Here is a 21,166-nt window from a genome sequence, read left to right as displayed (position 1 = left end):
GCTAATGGAACATTTTGAACTTTAACCTCAATTTGAAGTTTGGATTATGGAAGGATACTTCTGGAGCTTTTCCCAGAATGGGAGTGGCAGACATAGCTTGTCATTTGAAGTGGGAAAACCAAGTCCTTAGATATTTCTTGTGGCTCCTCAAAAAAATAGATTCATCCTTATGCTACAAAGGGTAGAGACTGAATTCTGAGAGTCTCTGGTTGAACTGTGGGGGTCTCTGACTAAACTCTGTGTGTCTCTGGCTGAACTCTGGGTGTCTCTAACTAAACTCTGAGAGCTTTGACTGAACTCTGGAGGTCTCTGATTGAACTCTGGGAGTGTTTGGTTGAACTCTGAGAGTCTCTGACTAAACTCTGGGAGTCTCTGGTTGAACTCTGGGGGTCTCTGGTTGAACTCTGGGGTTGAACTCCGGGGTCTCTGACTGAGCTCTGGGAGTCTCTGACTGAACTCTGGGAGTCTCTGGTTGAACTCTGGGGGTCTCTGACTGAGCTCTGGGAGTCTCTGACTGAACTCTGGGGGTCTCTGACTGAACTTTGGGAGTCTCTGGTTGAACTCTGGGGGTCTCTGACTGAGCTCTGGGAGTCTCTGACTGAACTCTGGGGGTCTCTGGTTGAACTCTGGGGGTCTCTGGTGAACTCTGGGAGTCTCTGGTTGATCTCCAGGGATCTCTGACTGAGCTCTGGGAGTCTTTGACTGAACTCTGGGAGTCTCTGGTTGAACTCTGGGGGTCTCTGGTTGAGCTCTGGGGTCTTTGAACTCTGAGAGTCTCTGACTAAAATCCGAGGGGGTCTATGACTGAACTCTGGGGGTCTCTTGTTGAGCTCTGGGGGTCTCTGACTGAACTTGGCACCTTAGTGTCCCCTTTCCTCCTGGGGCTGAGCACAGTGTGTACCCCAGGACATTNGGGCATCTGCCTGAGACCCAGGTAGGGCCTCTCTCCTCTCCTTTCTTCTCAATCTCCCTTTCACGTTCTGTATGTTTTGATAACACCTTCATAGGAACCCCTCACACCTTCCCACCACCCCACAGTTTAGTAACGCTCACACCTTGTTCCCACATCTGAGCTTCCCCATGAAGCAGCAGGTCAGTCAGAAGCAATTTCCCCAGCTGACAAGCCGGCAAACAGCCTTCGAGACCCTGGGTCATTTCCTTCTCTCCTTTTATAACATTCGGCCTCTCAAAGGACTTTCCCTCTTCCACTTACTCATGTGCATTTGTTTATCTTTTCTGATTTTGATTTTTTGCTTTTAATCTGGTAGAAGTGATGGGAAATAAAAAATACCTCTTGCCTGCAGACTGTAGAAAAATCTGTCACCAACACGATCTCTCGCCCCCTCCCTCCATCTTGGACACCTCAACTGGTTTACGTCCCTCAAAAGAACACTTCAAGTTAGTCACAGCCTTTGCTGATAGAACTCCTGTCTCGTGGTCTGGTCAGGTCTGTAGACTCATTCTAGAATGCTCCATTTGGGGGGAAGTTTGGCAGAGCAAACCACAAGCCATGGTGTCAACGGGCTCGACATAGTGTCAACCCCCAAGTGTCCCGGGAGGCATCTCCTGGGCAGCCACCTGCACATCTGCTCCTGGTTGGGGGCAGGAGGTCAGCGAGGCTGAGTTTGAGCAGGAAGTCCGTTTGGGTTTGGGAACAGAAGGAGGACAGAGGCCTGGTGCCAGCTGCCACTGCCATGTGGCTAAGATTCCTCCTGTGATAGTGGAGCCAGTGGGACAAGGGGAACACAGCTACAGTGCCGTCATGCTAAACTTGCATTTTCAAACATCAATCATCCTTAAAGTAACTCTTTGAGAGACGCCTGGATGCAAAAGCAAATACTTTAAAATATTAGGTTGCTCAGGGGTTTTGTAGAGGAAACCCACTTGCAGGTCCTCCCTGGGGAGAAGCAGTGGAGCACAATGGCCTTGACCTATGTTGCCTGGGGCACCAGCTGCCTGATGCTGGGTCTCCTGTGTTCCCAGGGAAAAGCCCTTCTCCAGCACAACCAACAAGAGGATCAAGACAGAAGAGACAGGCAGGAAAATCCAAGGGGGACGCTGACGCAGGGCAGGTGTGCTCTGCAAGGAGGAACGGAGGGAAATGCCATCAGCCAAGGTTTTCTGTGGTGGTGTGCTGGGAGTCACGGACAGTAAGCGCTCCTTCTCTGGTTGGAATTTCTAGAAAATTTTGTCTCCGTTGAGGATGCAAAAGTCAAGGCTCATGTCTGTCCTCCCCCACAGGCTTGCTGAGTGGTGACCAGAGGGTAGCCATACGGGTCTGGTTTGTAAATGCTGAGTCTGCCTCCCCACCACCCTTGAACCCCTTCCCTCCTTGTTCTCTGTGGACTGGGGAGAATGTTCTGCCTTCTCTCATGGGTCAGCAACTACCCTTGATACCTGCCACGTTTGTTTATCAATGCTTGCTGTGGAAACTTATGGGGAAGCAAATTGCTTTTCTGCAGAAGGGAGTCAAGGACCTATTTGGAAACCCTACTTCCTGGAAGCCAGCACCGGTGGGGCCTCTGTTGGAGGAAGAGAACAGGAGAGGCCAGAAGTGGGTGCAGAGAGCCAGTCCCGCCATGAGCCAGCCGCTGGGGCTCTCAGGCCAGGGTGGGAGGGAGCTGGCCTTCAGGAACACTCAGCGAGCATGTGTCCAAAGTACCCCATCCAACAGGTTCCCACTCATTTGAAATAATTAGGCTGACATCTGGGGGTGATTTATAACCATAGTTTATTTGATGCAACTGTAAAGCTCCACAGTTTGGCAGGGCGATGAAGGCTGCCAAGGCCAAAATGTGAACGTGACACTGTTAAGCTAAAGAAAATGTATCTATAAATCACGTTGCACATCCTTAAGGGGATTTCAGGTTATGTTCTCTCAAGTTGACAGCATTTTGTTCTCCAAATCCAGTTTTATGAAATGGTCACAAGGAAAAAAAAATGCACAAACAAAACAAATTTTAGAAATTGGGAGGGGCAGGAAGAAAGGGGAACTTAATTGAGGGTCCCTGTCTCTGCAAGTGTGGATTCCAATTGGGGAATGAAGCCCAAAGGAGAACATTTTGGCAAGATGTATTGTGATAAGAGCTAGGGTTTGTTGAGCATTTACTATATCCGGGTACAATGCTGGGTACTTTTAAGAAGTATCTCAGTTAATTCTCACAATAGCACAGTGGGCTAAGTTCCACATTGGTGAGACAGCCAGAGCACAGAGAACTGGCGAAATTACCCCAGGTTGCCCGACTTTGCAGGGGATAGAGGTGGCACTCATTTGGGGGCAGGTTGACCCCAGAGCCCTGGCACACCTCCTCACTGTCTGGATTGAACAAATAGATGTAATGGAAGGGGTCTGTTCCACAGGACCCGAGAAACCAACATCCTGTCTTCGCCAACCTTCCAATGGGGCCTCAGTGTCAGCATCTGTAAAATGGGGATGATGATACTTATGTAAAGGCATCATTGGGATAATGTGAGTGCCAAGTTGTCTCTCAAGGTTTGCTAGCTCTTCCTTTTCCCTTTTTTTTTTTTTTCTCTCCTATAGAAAGTGAGCTGAATTAGATTCGACCTGAGTCTGCTGTCAGCAATCTGGGTGGTATTTTATGTATGAATGCTAGCTTCAAGCAGAGTCAGGAAGGGACCGAATGCACAGTGGGGGTTAATTCCTGAGTGATGTTGGACTGTTACATTGTGGCAGCCTAGGACAATTGGCAAATGTTCACTTGCCAACACTTTATAAACTATCTGGAAGGTCATTCATCCAGGGTCAGCCAAGGTCAGTTACAATGGTCCTGCCAACTCACCCTCATTTATGATCAGAAATTACCCTGAGAGGGAAGTGGAAAGGGAATGGGGTGTATTGGCTCAGGGCTTGAGCTGCTGGAAGCAATGTGTGCCTTAGCCCAGAGCTGGCTCGGCCCAGGAGAGTGAGCCCTGAATTGTGTTCGCAGCCTCTATGAACCAAGCTGGGACACCCAACTTCTTCCAAGCCCATGGTTTAGCATGGAATGGTACATCCACTCTGCTGACGCCATTGCCAAGCCACATTGCCATTCCCTTGGGAGGGCCTCTGGGACTAGGTAAAGCACTCAAAATAAAATTAACTCGTAATTTATTACAAATAATGCATACGCATTGCAAAAGAAAAGTCAAAAAATATAACATGGGTATACAAGGAAAATTCTCTTTCACATCAGGGGTGATCACTGTTAATTGCATTCATCCTTTCAGAAATAGACTATGCATTCCCAAGAGTGTGTGTTTCTCCCTTTGTGTGATACACTGTCAAGCCCCTTACTTCTTTACGCATTTAGCGACCGTTTGTTGACCTTTCTGCATCAGTGCACATACAATGACTCCGTTTTTGTCACGACTGTGAATTTCTTTTTGGAGTGGATGGATTATCATAGCAGTGACTCCTGTTCAGCTGAACATTCAGGTTCCTGCAGATTTTTCCCAATATAACTGTTGCTTCGGTCAACATGCTTTTAGGTATTTTGCAAAAAGGTGTGAAAATATCTATAGAATAAGGACCCAAGCTCTGCACACTTTTAATTTTGAATATATATTGCTGCAACGCCCTTTCGAAAGTTTGGGTGCATTTAAGCTCTCATCCGTCAGGATCTACTCTGCTTACTCTTGCCAATACTTTTGAAACTTTATGGCATTCTCTACTCTGATAGATGAATTGTGGCTCCCATTGCTATTTTAATTTAAATTGCATTACTCGTTGGTGAGCCTTAGGATTTCATGCCCACAAGCAGTTTGCGTTTCCCTTTATGTCAGTTGTCTGCCCGTATCCCTTGTACTTTACCAATATCCTCCCCTGTTTTGTGGTTGTCGGCACAGGCATATCAAAATCTTGCATTTTCAGGTTTATCGAACATTTCCTTTGTAGACATTTGATGTCTCCCTTAGAAATAAGGCCTTTCGCATGACAAGATAAGAAAGCACACTCTCCCGTATTTTATCTTGTATTTCTCTTTTCATTTTATTTTTTATAAGCTTTAAATAATTGATTTTATTTTTTGAAAGCAGTGCCTCACCCCCAAATTGTGATGCTCTGGGTCCGAGAGGGCCAAGAGAAATGAAGGAAGGCTCTAGCGGTTAACACCGCTCTTCTGAAGAAAGCAGGATCCCTCCTTTCTGGTCCCAACAGGATCAGCAGTGAGAAGATTCCTGGGGAGGGGCAGGGATCTGCAGCAGACTCATGGTGCTCAGATCCGCCACCCTCCTCTCACTCTCCCTGCCCACCGCCTCTGCTGAGGCTTTCTTCTGGAGAGTGCTTGACTGCCTGCATTTTAGAGGGTCTTTATTTGTTGGCTGGTTTACGGGAAACAGAATCCGTCAGTTGTAGGAATCACTTGAGGTGGAGTCTTGACAAAAATACCGAGCGGGTGGCCCGGAGCCTGATGGGCCCTGGGATTAACCCTGAGCAGCCTGGGGTGACTCAAATGTCTGCAGACATCAGGGGAGGTGGGCCCTTGCAATGAGAAAAAGTAGGGCCTGGAGACCGCAGGGCTGGGGGGCTCAGAGTTCGCCTCTCAGCGAGCAACAAGGCCGGTCCAGGAAAACTGAGTCTGACCTTGGAAGTAGGTCTGGAAGATTCAGGGGACGCACCACTGGGCTTCGCCCTGAGCTCACAGAAAACGGGAGGCTGTTGGGCGAGTGGTTCCGTGGTCACTCTGGGAAGCCATGGAGACCAGCGCCAGCTTCCAAAGTCACCTCCCACGGGCCCTGAATCCCGGGCAACCCGCAGACCCTTGAGCCCTGATTTTACCCTCACACCGAGCCCACCTGCAGGCCTCCTCCTTCTGTACGGAAACACAGTTCTGTCCTCCAGAGAACCAAAGGCTCTTTGACAATCAACGAGAAGGCAGTTGTCATGGCAAAAAGCAGGTCTGCCTTCCATTTGGGGAATGAGGGTAGACCTGTATTTTAGGGTCAGACTGTCTTTTGGGGGGTTGCAAGGTTGCTGCGGGCTCAGTGTATATAGAAAGTGCCCAGGGATTGGTGTCTCTGATCATTCCTGGAGTGGCTGGTGTGCAAACAAGTGGTGTGTGATAAAATTCAATGAATGTCATTACAGAGCACTGAAGAAAGTTCTAGGAGTTTTCTAATGTTTCTTGAGGGGTCAATGGAGATTGCCCAGAAGGGCACAGGTTTTGAAGGATGAATGGGAGTTTGCCTTGTGAGAAACAGAGACAGAGAATGAGAGACAGAATTCCAGGTGAGGTGACATCACAGGCGGAAAGGTAAGTTTTTAGGAAGGACAAAGAATGCATGTGTGTCTGGCAGGACATGGTGGGAGGGGAGAGGAAACCCAAGCCTGGGGCAGCAAACCAGGGCCAAAGGCCACTGCAATTTCGGGTAGAGCTGTGACAGTTCACAGGGACAGAGGGTACCAGGACAATAGAGTGCTCCTGGGCACCATGGCTCCTCCCAAGGTTCTGCTGTGCCAGAAAATTCTTTCAAAGCCCGCCCTATCCCTGTCCCTTCCTGTGCTCCCCGCCCTCCACAGTACAGAACCCTGCTTAAGAGCACAGACTCCTGCTGGACTCAAACCCAGACCCGTCATTGTCGCTGTCTGACTTTTGGCAAGATACTAAGCCCTCTCTCTGTCCCCTGTTGGCTCATCTATAAAGCAACAGTATGGATAGTGCACTGACATGGCGTTGCTGGGAACCTTAAATGGGCTAATCCAGGTACAGACCATGCAACACAAAAGGCGAGTTGCTATCCTCCTGGCAGACACTGAGAAGTCCCCTAAGGACACGGTACCACAATGGAGAACATGCCCCTGCCCCAGAGAAGAGACGCTCACAGACCAGTGGGAGAATCAGATGTGGGCCCGACACTTGTCATATGTGTTCCTACAGAGCATGAGAAGGAGGAGGGAGGAATCAAGGGGCACTCCCCAAGGAAAGTGATTTGATCTGACTCTTGAAGAAAGAGCTAGGCTTTTATCAAACCTGAACGAGGGGATCCTGGGGCCAAGTCCCTTCTGGATCTTTCTGGATCTTTCCATTCTCTCCTACAAGGCGAAGAAGGCTATGCGTTCACAACCCGTATCTCCCCTAATCCAGATGCTTCCCTTGCCTCAACTGGCATTTACATAATGCAGCTTTGGTGGGAGGCGGGATGGGGGGTAGGAACTTCCAGACTCTCTGTACCCCCTGCACGCTGGTACCACCTCATAATGATCTGGGTTGGCTCCAAAGAAGGAAACTTGGTTCAAAAAGTATGAGTTCGTTTTTATGTTCTACTGAGAAAATTTATTCAGTGTGATGCTTAGTAGCGAGTGCCGTAAAACACCTTAATCCCTGGTTGAAGAAAGGTAATACCTTGACAGATGTGTGCCTCCTACTTTCCTCCCGGCCATGTTTCAACAACAAACCTTTATTTCTGCTTCTCGGCTGTAGCAGGGAAGAGAAAAAAATGAGGAGAGCAATAAAGCAGTCAGAAATCTCAGGAGCCAGGCGGCGATGCAATCGTAATGACAGATTTTTAATGTGGCGGGAGAGATTGACAGGGAAATGTCTTCAGAGCAAACGCTCGCCAGATGGAATGCAAACGGTTTATTGGAGTAGAGAGGTACACTGAACCGAGGAGAGAGCGGGTATAAGGTGGTCTTTCTGGCTGTTGCAAGTAAACACACCAGAGAGAGGGACAGGGAGAAGAGAGAAGACAATAAATAAATAAACACGGATGAAGAGGGGGAGCAAGGCATCGAGCTAGACCCCAGATATGCCTCGCAGAAAGGGATTGGCGTGTCATCAAATTGCAGCTGAGCCTAAGGCCCACCAAGCCGAGGCAGGGGAGGGCCGCATCTGGAAGCTGGAAGCCCTGGATTCAAGGCCAGCGCTGGGGAAACTCATGAAGTTCAAGGAATCTTGAGGCTCCGTTTTCCTGGAAGTCCGAGTCCTTCCGGTTGTGCGGATGCTGACTGGGGTTCTATGAACATGTTCAGCAACTACTGGGTGCCAGGTCCTGGATCAGGCGCTGTAGACGGGAAGGGAGGGGAAGACAGCTTTGTTCTAAAGGAGTTCAAAGAGACACACTTGCATAGCACTGATTAATTGATCTCTGTGAAAAGAGAAATTACCCATTATTAAAACATCAAGTGTGAGTGTACAAATAAGTGTATTTACCTACCCATCTATTCATTCACCCACACTATCCGTCCGTCCATCTATCCATCCATCCCTTTTCCCTCCTTTTACAATGAGTTTCCAGTATACGACTCGTAATTCATTTAAAGTAGTTAAAAATGGCATCATCCTCCAATTTACAAATCAACAAAAGCAGATGATACCGCTTAAAATAGGAAGAGTGGGGAAACCATTTCATAAGATTTTGCAAAATAACATATATTAATAATATGTTTGAGCCCAGAAAGATGGTATTACGTGTTAGGACCACCTTTTTTGTGATATTAAAAAAAATGACTAAGGCAAAAATAAAATTAATTAGTAAGGCATCCTGAGGACCACATCAGGGATGCAATGATCAGAAATCCTGGCCCAGGTTTAGGGATTCTGATGTTGTCATGAACCAGCTCTCACCTTGAACAAACCGCTTTTTTTTTTTTTTCTGGCGTCAGTTTCCCCAGCATGTAAAATCAGGTATGGTATATTAATGAAGACACCACAATTTACAGATGATGTGATCCCCCACATCCTTTTGTTGCTGACGTTTTAGGGTTCTAAGTGCAGGTTTCTGCCAGCGGATATTCTCAAGGCTAACAATAACTTGCAAACAACAAAGTGATGGAATGACGTGCATATGTGGAATGTGCTTTTATAACACATAATACAATAAAAATACTTTCCCTAAATAATCCATGACAGATGAATTCATCTTCTCTTTAGAAAAATCTAATCAAATGTAAAGGCGCCTCCTTCCCGCACCAAGAGCTACAACTCTCCTTGTCCTCGGAAACAAACAAATTGAAACTTTGTGTTCCCAGGGATGGCGAGTCAAGTTGAAACCTGTTGTCACAGCCCTGCGGAAAATGTAGATCCGTAAGATTTCATGCCAGACGTTGGGTGCCAGACATCTTGCAATGGGGAGGGGAGGGGTTTGGGCAAGAACGCTAGTGGTTAAATGGAAGGACAGAATGGGAGAAAATACGATCATAGTCCGAGCCACCCAGACAGCATTCTTCTCTGACACGTTTGCGATACAGATCTCAGCCCAGAGGACGGTCCAGGAGGAGAAGCCAGGCGCGGTGAGCCCCGTGGGTAGAAGCGTCAGGACTGGCGTGGTGCAAAAGGTGATTACACTTTGCATATGACTCTATTTTCCAGCTCCATAGAGTGTTGGTTGGGGCGGGGGGGGTTAGGGTCAGAGAAAAAAGTAGAGATAACCGAATCAGCGTGCCACGGAAAGTTGTGGCTGCGCCGTGTGCATCTGGCGTGTTTTCTATTCACGTTTCATCCTGCCCGGTCTTATGGTGTCCTTGGAAATAGCCTGAAGCCTCTACTGATCTGTTCAGCCCGGTGTTTTTTTCACTTTTGTCTTAAAACAAATGGCCAAATAAACACATGATTTGTTTCTCATAGACTGCAGTTCTGTGGAGCTCCCATAGCGTCTTGTTCAAATGTACTTCTTAAAAAAATGACAATCCTGTTTGGCATGAGAATGTGGCTGAGTAAGGACTTTTTTGGTACAAAAATTAATCAAGGTGAAAGTTTTAGAAGACAGACAAAACAGACAGCTGGATTTTTCGAATAGATACAATGGGTTTCTTAGGGTTCATTAAAAAGCAAAAAGCAAAAAAAAAAAAAAGAGAGAGAGAGAAAGAAAGGAAGAAAGAAGAAAGAAAAAGAAAGAAAGAAAAAGGCAGCGCCATAAATTCTTGATTTGATTTTGTACCACGTCTCCAAATTTCTGACAAGATTTTTGAGTTTAACACCTAGGCTAAGAAGCCTTTCCCCATTCTTCCCCACAAGAAAGAGCCGTGGCTCAGTGACCGTGGTTTGCTCGGGCTCTGCTCTGTCTCTGAAATGTGACGGTAGGTTTGCTATTTGGGTCATCAGAGCCTTGATGCGCTTGCCCAGAAACTGGCCACAGCTTTGCTAGGGCACGACCCACAGGAAGATCATAGGACAGATGCACGTGGATGGGCTCTGTAAACCACAAAATGCCCTGAGTTATATCCTAATAATTAGTAATTATCCTAAATAATTACCCTAATGTCATTGACAATGAGGGGGATACTCTCTAACTTGCTGCTTTCCAGGTGACTCAACCGACTCATTTGTACAACACCATCTTGGTCCATATTGGGCTTGAAGAATTTTGGTCTAGAACTCAACTATGTCAATCATGGACACGGCTGCCCCGGCCCGCAGGCTCTGAGGCTCCCTCTGTCAGTGTGCAGGACCCAGGAGCTCCATCTATGCTAAGGGGATGTAGCAAGAGTTTATTCACCTTTGTTCTGGTTTTGTTTAACAGTAGACTCTTTCATGGAATGGCTAATAATTTTCAGCTGTAGTGTTTCTCTTCTCTCTGTTCTCTGTCATCTTGAGACGGTGACACTGTAAAGTGATGTCAGGATGAGTCAAACAGGGCTCAGGCCCTGCTCGACCTTTGAGCACGTCTCCCAGCCCATGGGGACTTCAATTTCCTCGACTGCTGCTGGACATAATTTCTGAGGTCCTCTCCTTCCAGAGCTTAGGACTGAACTCGTCTTTGTTATGAGAAACAAAATGTGGAGAACGACCCAGCACCCATTTTATTTTACGGTTCCTGGTCGTTAAGAAATCAAATCTTGAGCCTGCCACAGTGTAGAAAGTGACTGTTTTTTATTTTTTATTTTTTTATTTTTAATGGAATCAGCAGCTGAACATGAAACTGCCATGGGTATCCGTAGTCTGGGCTTTCAATTTTCTTCTTTTTTCATTTTAAAAGTGACAACATTCAGAAAAAAAAAAAAATGGAGATGTTACTGCCTGGAAATTGGTGTATATCCTTTTAATATTCTAGAAATGCAAGCGTGTGAATATTTTTGCTTATTTATGCAAATGGCTTGACCTTGTGTGCCCCGTCATATAACCATGTTCACTTCTTATAACATTTCCCCCCACATCGTTAAATACACTTCTGTGACATAACGTTAAGTTTTATATTTCTGATCTTCCCAGTTAGAATGCAAGCTCTGTGGGCACAGGGGTCTGTCGTCTTGTACAGAAGACTACCTGGAACACAGCGGACCCCAGAAAAACAACTTGAGTAAATGAATTCACATAGTCCATCTTGTGCCTAAAACATAACTCGTTCACTTTAGATCTTCTTGCATTATAATTGGAGACCCCTCCATGGGAATGGGACCGGGTCCACCGTATTCACGGCTACGGCCTCAAAACTTGAACTAAGGCCTGGCACTAAGTAATTGTTGAATAAATGCTATTCAGTGAATGACCACATTCCCCAGCACTGGACTCGTTGCTTCTGATATTTTACTATTATAAACAACAATGCGATGAACATCTTTGTAGTTACATATTTACTAATATCCTTCATTTTTTAGGGATAAATCCCAGGGCAATATAATTGGTGGGTCATTGGGTGGGGTTATGTTAAGCTTTTGAAACATAGTGAGATTTGCCTCCTTGAAAAGTGGTGTTCGTTTGTGCCAATCTACATTCCACCAACATCATAGGAAGCATCCCTTTTCCTGATGCATCAGCACCAGAGAAGTAGATTTTTTAAGCCTTATTAATTTGATACATGAAAAGTCGTATCTCCCTGATGTTACCTTACATTTCTTTGACAATCAGGAGATGTAATATTTTTATATGTTATTTTAATGTTTGCTTCTTCATTTGTTTATTTTTACTTGGGTGTTTTATTGTCCTATGAAATAAATCAAAATACATAATGCTTTTAGGACAAGTTGTCCAAGTAGTAAGCATTCTACACCTTATTATTGTAACTCCTGTTTTATCTTATTTTTCCTTTCTCCTTTTTACCGATTTGTGAGAATTTAATATTATGTGTCATATAAGCATATTTGTATATTATTGGTTGACACATAGGATAAAAATATTTTGTCCATTTATTTTATTTATTTCACAAATATTTTATTTTTATAGTTCCACATCTACCTAATGTTTTCTTTCTTTCTTTTTTTCTTTTTTTTTTTCCCCTCTGCTTTTGCAGCTAATTTGTCTTTTGAACTGTGTGGGCAACATTTAATATACTTTTCAGACACATGCGATATTTATAGGATGGATTGAGTTTTTAAAAAAAAAATACTGGTGGGCTAAATTGTATTATTTTTTTAAAATCCTACCTTGTTTGTGATTTACAGTTTTCAAAGCAGTTTAATATACGTTTCTTCTGAGTCTCACGGGGACCCTTCCGGTGGCAGAGGAAACATTAACACGCCCATTTTTACTGACGAGGTGAGTGAGGTTTGAGCAGGGGGAACAACATGTGAAGCCCATGAGTGAGCACTGGAGATATTCTCAATGTCATTTCAGGCTTCTGTACATTTTGGTGTTTTCTTAAGAAACCTGAGAAACCCAATGATGATGATGGTGGTGGGGAGGGGGGGGAATAGTACTCTGGGGTTTGATGGTAGCATTTCTGTGATCTCTGCTCACCTTACATGTCCTCCGTCCACAGCCCAGGAGGACAAGTAAGATAATGAAGGTTTCCTGAGTGTCTGTTATGGGCCAGGTGCTTCCAAATGTACAATCTTTGTTAATCCCCACCGCAAGCCTAGGCAGTCAGAGTTATAATTCCAGGTGTCTTTTCTTCCTTTTCAAAGGACACAAATCTCAGACTCCCAGCCCCCGACCCGAGTGCCCCAGGACACACTAATAAACAGCAGCAGAGGCCGGATTCCTGCCCAGAGAGTATGCGTCCAAGGCCTAAGGCTCTCCCCCATGCACTCCGTAGCATTAAGTCTGACAAAACCAGCCCCTGACGTTGAGTGGCAAATTATAGCCTGGTTGTATAATAGCTCTCAATCTTATTTATTCACTTTTTTTTTGAATTCCTAAAAATTCACAGCAAGTACATCAGCATGGCCCCCTGCCCCCCTCACTGTGGAAGTTTGATAACGTAGGTCCTAACCGCTTAATTGATTGATTACCTTACTGCAGCTTCCGGAGGTAAGGAATTTATCTCTAATAGCCAGAGTCAGGCTCTGCAGGCAACTGTGGGGGGGACCGGGGTCCCTTGGTGTCGATTTGCTCTTAACTGGAAAGTCATTACCACTTAATACATGTAGATTGTGTTGAAAGAAAATTATGTGTAATGAAATGAGGGAAAAATTAGTGGAGTGTTATGGGCGAAAGCAGATGTTAGGGAGGAATTATGCTAGCAGAGATAATCACCTTCGTTGGTATTGTGTGTGCTGGGGTGTTAACTGAGGAAGAGGCGGGGACAGAGCTTAAAGGAAGGCCCTGATCGGCACAGCTTCGCCCCTGAGAACCTGCAGCAAGGGGTGGCCCCCCAGGACCGGGCAACTGGGCCCCTGTAGCTTGGCTCACCCATACCTGGGGCCCTTTCTCCCTCGCGTCTCCTGGGATGTCCAGACACAAAGAGTCGACTCGCGGGTGAGACACAGAGTGGAGCAGCCCAGGGAGAGGCCTCCTGCCAACCGAGGCCGTGAAAAGCATGAGGCTCTAATTCTTCCAGCATTCGTTGAATCTGGGAAAAAGCAAAACGGAACACTCCACCCCCCCAAAAAAGAAAAAACAAAAACAAAAAAACCAAAACACCCCAAACTAAAAAAAGCTTAGCCTATAAGAAGGTAAGGCTGTTGAAGCTTTTTGCAAATAGTCTTACCTCGGAGGCATCTGAGAGTCTGCGCCTGTGTGTGACGCCTGGGGGAATAAAACCTCATTGCTTTTAGGTCTCAGGACCCTTGGGTACAAGAGCTCGGCGTTCACCATCCAGACCTCTTGCTTGACTCATTTGCTGTTGAGGAAGCTGAACTCGGAGAGACACAGAGGGAGAGACAGAAAGGGAGATCCTTGCCCACAGTCACGGACCCAGGGAGTGGAAGGGGAAGCCGGCCATCGGCTCGGGGGCCGTGGAAGTCCAGCAGCCCAAGGGCAAGCGGGTCTCGGCGGCTGGACGATGATGTTACGAAACGAAGGGGTGGTTTGGACATTCCGGCGTCATACAGATAGCTCCAGAGCTCATAGAGCCACGAGAGGTCTGGCTTTAAGGCTCCATTTCCTTCAAGTGGCCACTCTCATAGTCTGTACCCGAGTTTTCTCCTAGAGATATTTGGATTGACCCTATTTATAGGAATTTCCCACCTAAGAGAGTTCAGTGCCTAGTTCTCAGCGACATTCAATGGACTTTGAGAAACTAGAACCATTTACCCTCCAGCATGTGAGATACACACTCAAGAGCCAACGTTAAGTTCTTGGCATGGCCAGGGCGAGTTACTAACCTCTCAAACCAGTGTCCCGTCCATGGAAGGGGTGGTTGCAGAATTTACTGAGCAGAACTTACAGGTGCATCGAGTAAGTGTTCACTAGTTGGTTTTTTTATTCACTTGAATGCCTGGGAGTGCATTACACGTTCGTGTGTGTGTATGTGTTTGCATATATGCACATACCCAGATTCGACTGGAATTAAAATATAATGAATCATTTTAAAAAGTTACTGAAGTGCCACATCAAAATCTTTCATTCATAAGTATGTCTTAATATAAGGAACACTGTTATCGGACTTTGCAAACTTTTGCTTCATTGTTAATGTTATAAAGAAGCCCTAATTCTGCAGTGCATGGGTGGCTCAGTTGGTTGAGTGCCTGCCTCCAGCTCAGGTCATGATCCCAGGGTCCTGCAATTGAGTCCCGCGTTTGGGCTCCCCGCTCAGTGGGGAGTCTGCTTCTCCCTCTCCCACTCCCCCTGCTTGTGTGCATGCATTCCCTCTCTTTCTCTCTCAAGTAAATAATCTTGAAAAAACAGAAAAACTTAAAAAAAAAAAAAGGAAGCCCTAATTCTTAAAATTGTTGAAGGTGCCTCCCCTACCTATAGACAAAGTTAATTAACCCTGTTCTGGAAAAAAACCTGGCAGAAAACCGAAGACCAAGAGTTTGAATAAACGAAGGCAAGTTATCTACACCGAGTGCCCTTGGATAAAGCCTGTTTTATTGCACAAACCACTGTTGTGCCATCTTAACAGCTCAAGTAGAAATGGTAAGGGTTTTTCCTCCATCTGCTTGTGGGGATTTAAGACAAGAACACTTTGGACTTTATTATGGAGGCTTCCATCATGGTTTTACTCAGAGCCAGCCACATTTAACAGAGAGCCTACCAAGGACACTCCACAGTCTGCCAGGACCGTGACGATGGACAGGGGCTCCAGGATGTTTGCTTGAATTATAGCAACGCTTCTCGGGAAGAGAGGGCTGCACTATGCCACGGGGTATTCAGGCATGATTCCTTATCTGAGAGTTACTGAAGATGTCACACTCAATAAGGAACACTTGGCGAACAGAAAGTACCTTGATAAACACACACGCACATGCACACAAGCACACACACACACACACACACACAATGGCAAAACACATACACGATCTTCCTCCTAAACCAACCCGAAACCACTGTGAAATTGCTTGAGGCTAGGGGCACCTGGGTGGCACAGCGGTTAAGCGTCTGCCTTTGGCTCAGGGCGTGATCCCGGCGTTGTGGGATCGAGCCCCACATCAGGCTCCTCCGCTGTGAGCCTGCTTCTTCCTTTCCTACTCCCTCTGCTTGTGTTCCCTCTCTCGCTGGCTGTCTCTATCTCTGTTGAATAAATGAATGAAATCTTTTAAAAAAAAAATTGCTTGAGGCTGTTCTTTCGTTCTTTGTCCCTATGCGCATACTTGCGCATTTGCAAGTGTCTGTACACATATGTATCATTCTCAAGGACTTCATGGGATGCAGTGGAATAAATGCACATAAATAAATAAATAAATAAATAAAGTTGCAGTTAACAATCACAGTCTATAGGATGTTTCCAGGTTTTGTTTTGTTCCATTTTGTTCTTTCCTAGCACTGACCCCCCTCATGTAGCGTGTGGCATACCTCTGATTCTTTGCTTAGAATAAATTCCTAAAATGCAATTTCAATGCTGTAGCATGTGATTATTTTAAGCTTTGAGAAATATTGCCGTTAGTAGGAGTAGAGAGGCGTCCAGGTGAAAAGAGTCACGGCAGGAGCTCACTTCCATCTGAAGAGTACATCTGACCCTTTGCCAGGCTGACCCATGGCAGCCCTAGTGTTCAGATGCCACCATTTACCCATTGAAATTTAGTTATGTGTCATCACTCTATATGCTAGGCACTGTTATAAACAATCTTGTTTTCAACGTCATGAAAACCCAATAAACCAAGGTTTAAGCCATTTTGCCAAATGGGGAGGGGGTAATCTTTGCACATTGACTGATATCTATAATCACCAGTGAAGAATTTGATCCCGATTCTATTAACACTGATACACTGCATGGTGAATTTACAATTCCTTTGAGGTTAGACCCCAGAATGAGCCCTGGTTCTGTACTTTTTCTTTGTGAATCTTAGCACATCACTCAACTTCCTTGGGTCTGTTTCTTTATCTGACAAGGGGGAAGTCTAGCTGGCTACATTATTTGAAGGGTTCATATAAATAATGAATGTAAAATGCCTCGTGTACACTGTTCCATTAGAAACTGTTATCAGGCTTCTTACAATTACCCACACCTTTTATGTCCCTGATAGCAGCTTTAGACAAACCTATGTTCAGATCCCAGCTGCATGTGCAGCCTTGGTGCAGCCACTTGAAGTCTCTGGCACTTAGTTTTCTCACCTGTAAAATGGGAATAATGATACCCGTCTTCTGGGTTTTCAAGATTAATTAATGAGAACATTTAGGTAAAAGAGCCCGGTGCAGAACTCGGCACATAGTAGGTACTCACCATAGCAACACAGCAAGGCTTTTAAAATCCATGACAAACACAGAAATGACTCTTTGAAAGGTATCAGCCCTCTTTCCCCAGATCCACAGCCGAACGGATTTCCAAGGGGAGGACAGCTCGCCGTCCCTACGTTAATGGATTCAAGAGGCAAGCGGGCTCTCTTGGAGCCGCTGGAAAACTATGATGAATGTTTCAGTGACTAAAAGAATAATTAAATCACTCAGTGCTGGATGTCATTAAATGAAATGGCACTGCATTAGTGGCACGTGGCTGTTATTCTTCATAAATACAAAAAAGCAACGTTTAGTTAATGCTGTGGGTCTGCCTGCTACAGATGCAGATAGGCGGTCAGAGTGTAGACTGCGGCCTATGCCTTCTCTTTATGCACCTGGGGGAAGGGACTTGCAGGCACGTGGGCAGTAAAGGGAGAGCCCTGGACATGCAGTTGGTTTTGCAGGTGACTGTGTGCACAACATTAACAGATTCCTACCTTCAGAGCCGATGTCTTTACTACCAGGACATCAACTTACCTTACTTGTGCAGGAAATGAAGAGTCTCATTCAAAGACGGTCCGGTCAGCTCACAGAGTGGGCTTTGGAATACATCATCCCTGAGTTTGAAACTCACAGTGCGACTTTAAGCAGGAGAGTTGTCCTTAAATCGCCTCACTCCATTGATAAAAGCAAGATAAAACAGACCTGAAAGGTTTTTAGTGGTGATTAGAGGAAATAACCAGTGGGACATCTCAGCCTTCCAAAAAAAGGTCCCGTCCTTCCTTTTCTCCCTCTGAAGGCATATTTGTTTCTATTGTCTTAATTTTTTTTGTTTGTTTCTTTGCTTTATTTTAAACATGGTAGGACAATTTTCTAGTGAAAGTTTAGAGCTATCTAATTATTCCCCAACCTTCATTTTATATATAGCACTTACCACTTAAGTAAACAATCACGACCTGGAAATCTGTAGGCCCATTTGTCCTTACACCAATGCCCCCAGAATGCCATGATTTATCTTTCTTATGTTTCTTAATTTCTTTAAACATTTTTTTTTCATCTTTCCCTTTCTGGTTGGCCTGTTCACAGCCAATTCTCTGGGTAATAATACTTTGATGAGACAGTCCATCATCTATCCTTTTAAGTAAACTTAAAACCAAGTGATTCTTATCATATTTATTGGTACTGAATGGAGACCAGAAGGCAGGACTAGGACCTCGCACATGATTCAAGGTCTTGGCTTCTGAGAAACCCTTCAGTTTCCTGGCTGTGCTGTGGTGAGTTGTGGACTCAGATAAGTGACCTACAGATGAGGAAGGTCAAGCCCTGCTTGCCGTGGGGAACCAGGACACCTGACATTCAAGGTGCTTTGGATTCCAATATTGGATGACTCACTGGACCTCGTTACTGTATTGTAATTTGTGACATCGATATCTTAGTTGGATTTGGATAACGAATTTATCAATATCTACAAGAGTGCTCTATAAACCACTATGAAATATATCATGGGAAGTATTAGATCATATCACTTGTGGGTGAGAGGAGTCATTTATTCAGCCCCGATCACCTCTGATTCTGACTAGAGTGAGCATGTGTGCTACCAGAGTATAGGGCCATCTCCAGAAGGCTTGTCCTTAGCAGAGTATCTCAGTACATGTGGGTGGCCCGATGGGTTCTGTGGCAGCTGGAGACTTCTGGCCAGTCACCCCTTTGCAGATTACTGTGATGTTTTCTGTTCTTTTTCGCACCATGTTATACAAATAAAATCATTTCCTGTGTGTGTCACAATGTAAAAATGTGATGCAAACACCTCTAGACAACATTTTCTTCACATCAAAGTGTGCCTGCTGCTAATTTCTATGAGGACACTGTCCCATGCTGTCACCACACTCACATTTTCTAGAAGGAGAAACATACCTGAGCATCACTACCTTTGATTCTAACATAACATCTCAGCACATCACTTAAAAAGCTTTCTCTGCTTGGGATGCCTGGGGGGCTCAGCCAGGGGAGTGTCCAGCTAGCTCTTGGTTTCAGCTCTGGTCGTGATCTCAGGGTCCTGGAATTGAGCCCTGAGTAGGGCTCCACGCCTAGTGGGTTCTCTCCCTCTTCCCCTGCCTCGGCTTCTGCCCTCTCTCTCGGTTTCTCTCCCTAAAATAAATACACAGATAAAAAAAAAAAAAGACCCCTTCTCTGCTTAACCCAGTGTTCCTTTCCTTCCCCAGGAACTCCCAAGGACAGGAAGATGAAGTCCACATTATGGATTGACTAAAATCACACAGTTCACAGTCAAACCATTCTGTGTCTGATTCATCATTTTGCTGCTTCTTAGCTGGGCAACCACGGACAAATCTCTCAACTTCTTTAAGTCTTGATTTCCTCATCTCCAAAACAACACTAGTCAAGGAAAGGGTGTGTGTGTGTGTGTGTGTGTGTGTGTATAAGAGAGAAATAAATTAGAAAAATTAAATATTGATACAATTGGCTCTTTCAGAAAGTACCATCTCATGCTTTCACTCTTTTACTCCTGAATGAAACCAATGATGTATTCAAGTATCAAATGAGCTTTCTCTGGATACCCATTCTATGTTGGTAAAAAGAGATAAGAAGACAAATATGTATTTAATGTTATTTTTACCTTACTGATCAGTGGGAGGAAAACAATATGCAGAGAGATAACACAGTAGATACGGTTATTTGTTCATAAGAATTCACCGTTCCACCACTTTCTGTCACCCTGAAGGTGGAGTTTATTTCCCCATCTCTTTGATGTCGAGGTTGGCTGTATTATTTGCTCTGCCCAGTGGAATGTAAAAGGGTGTGATGTTTACCCTATTTAAGCAATGGCTGTTGGAGTCAGAGTGTTTTCACAGCTCTCTCATTCCTGATCTCTGCCGTGAGCAACGGGGTGCAGTAGGTGGGGGCTGCTGCTTTAACTGTCCCGGGATGAGAAGACCCAGGGGGCAGGTCCCCAGTCCGCCAGCAGCTTGGAACAGAGGTTCAGAGCACAGGACTACAGAGCTTCACCCTACTCAAGCTGACACGTAGCAGGGGATGACAAATAACTTGGAGTTATTTGTTAAGCAGCATTGTTACAGCAAGAGCTGACAGGTACAGATAAGAACACAACTGATACATTTGACACAGCACAACAGGCACTGTGAGGGTAATGACGCATATTTAGATATATCCCAAGGGAGATTTCATAGAGAGGTAACTTTTCAAGTGGGAGCCAATGCTTATGTTATAGAAGGTAAGTTTGTTTAAATGCTGACGACATATTTGGTGAAACGTCAAGTACATTACCAATAAACAGCACCCAAGTCACTCTGGGCAAAGGGCTAACCAGAGAGGCATGTTCAATGAATGAGTCCCTTCTCGTGCCCTGTTGTTGGGGATCTGCAGTGGTAGAGAGATTTTGGCCTCGACTTGCATTGAAGTCTTTTAGGAATGCAAACCTTGGTCTGCAACTCCAGCGTTAGGCTCCCTTCAATTAGAAGACAAGACAAAGCTTACTTCTCTCAGCATCAGCATCACCATTTGTAGAATTTCCTAGTACAGATGAACATTTATGTAGATCACAAATACAGATGTTTGTGTTCAGACACATATACGTGAACGACTGTTTCACATGCATGTGAACGTGAAATACAATGATCATAATATTCTCTCATATGTCTATGGCTACATGGCTTATATGTAAAGAATGTGTTCCAAAGAAGATTTGGAGATTCTTTGGGGACTCAAAGTGTGTATGGGGATTCGAAGTATCTATGGGGATTCAAAATCTGGCTCTCTATTGCCTGCTACTGCACAACCTTAGGAAAATCACTTTAACTTCCCCGAGGCTCAGTAAACTCAAAATGAGGCAGTTATTATTCATATTTGATGTTATTATTTTGTATAGTAAATGAGGTAACACCTGTAAAATACCTGACGTAAGAGTAAGTGCTTCCTATCCTCCCTTCTTATCTTTCTTCGTTCCTAGAAATAGATATGATGTGTATGCAATTTCTGTAGTTCAATAAGGCTGTGTATATAAAATCCAGCAACATTTAGAGCCTGGGAGGAAAACGATTGTCCCCCCCATCAGCGGCAAGCATGTCTGTATATTCAGGAACTGTTCCATCGTTTATGGTTCTTGCTCCTTCAACACCTCTAACGTTGGATATGCCTCCATCCATTTTGCATGGCCTTCGTTTCAAATTGGTGGTAGTCATTTGAAACATAGGGGATGAACAGCAGTGTGGGAAAGTTCAGTG

The 21,166-nt window shown here is 45.1% G+C and overlaps 1 long non-coding RNA gene across 1 annotated transcript; it reads left to right on the top strand.

Annotated features, from left to right (window-relative positions):
• The first annotated feature begins 9,109 nt into the window (after window positions 1–9,109).
• On the top strand, window positions 9,110–19,250 carry LOC109491235. Its single transcript, XR_002144582.2, has 3 exons — window positions 9,110–9,271; window positions 12,314–12,407; window positions 19,130–19,250. It is a non-coding gene; the product is annotated as an uncharacterized LOC109491235 (long non-coding RNA).
• The last annotated feature ends 1,916 nt before the right edge of the window (window positions 19,251–21,166 follow it).

This window comes from Ailuropoda melanoleuca, chromosome 14 (genome assembly GCF_002007445.2).
Source record: "Ailuropoda melanoleuca isolate Jingjing chromosome 14, ASM200744v2, whole genome shotgun sequence".
Classification (NCBI taxonomy): domain Eukaryota; kingdom Metazoa; phylum Chordata; class Mammalia; order Carnivora; family Ursidae; genus Ailuropoda; species Ailuropoda melanoleuca.
This window is presented reverse-complemented; position numbering and strand designations above follow the sequence as displayed.